A 571-nucleotide genomic window follows, 5' to 3' on the forward strand; every position below is an offset into this window, starting at 1 on the left:
CCACCTCCCAGGTTCACGCCATTCTCCTGCCTCAGCCTCCCGAGTAGCTGGGACTACAGGCGCCCACCACCATGCCTGGCTAATTTTTTTTGTAATATTTTTAGTAGAGACAGGGTTTCACCGTGTTAGCCAGGATGGTCTCGATCTCCTGACATCATGATCTGCCCACCTCAGCCTCCTGAAGTGCTGGGATTACAGGCATGAGTCACCGTGCCTGCCCCCCCCTTTTTTTTTTTTAGAGACAGGGTCTTGCTATGTTGGCCAGGGTAATCTCAACCTCTTGGCCTCAAGCAATCCTCCTGCCTTGGCCTCCGAAAGTGCTGGGATTACAGGTGTCAGCCACCATACCTAGCCTACGATGCTACTGTTGTCTGTCCTTGAATATGGGCTTCTGTCAATAGTTCACCCTCAATGCCCATCTTTTATACATCTTTAACTTTGGCCTCTATTAACTCTTATCATTCATGGTCCTCTGGTCTACAATAAAAAATCATGTCTCTCTCAGCATGATGTGATTTACAATTCTCCTGCCTCAGCCTCCCGAGTAGCTGGGATTACAGGCACGTGCCAC

This window comes from Colobus angolensis, unplaced genomic scaffold (assembly GCF_000951035.1).
Source record: "Colobus angolensis palliatus isolate OR3802 unplaced genomic scaffold, Cang.pa_1.0 Scaffold176, whole genome shotgun sequence".
Lineage (NCBI taxonomy): Eukaryota > Metazoa > Chordata > Mammalia > Primates > Cercopithecidae > Colobus > Colobus angolensis.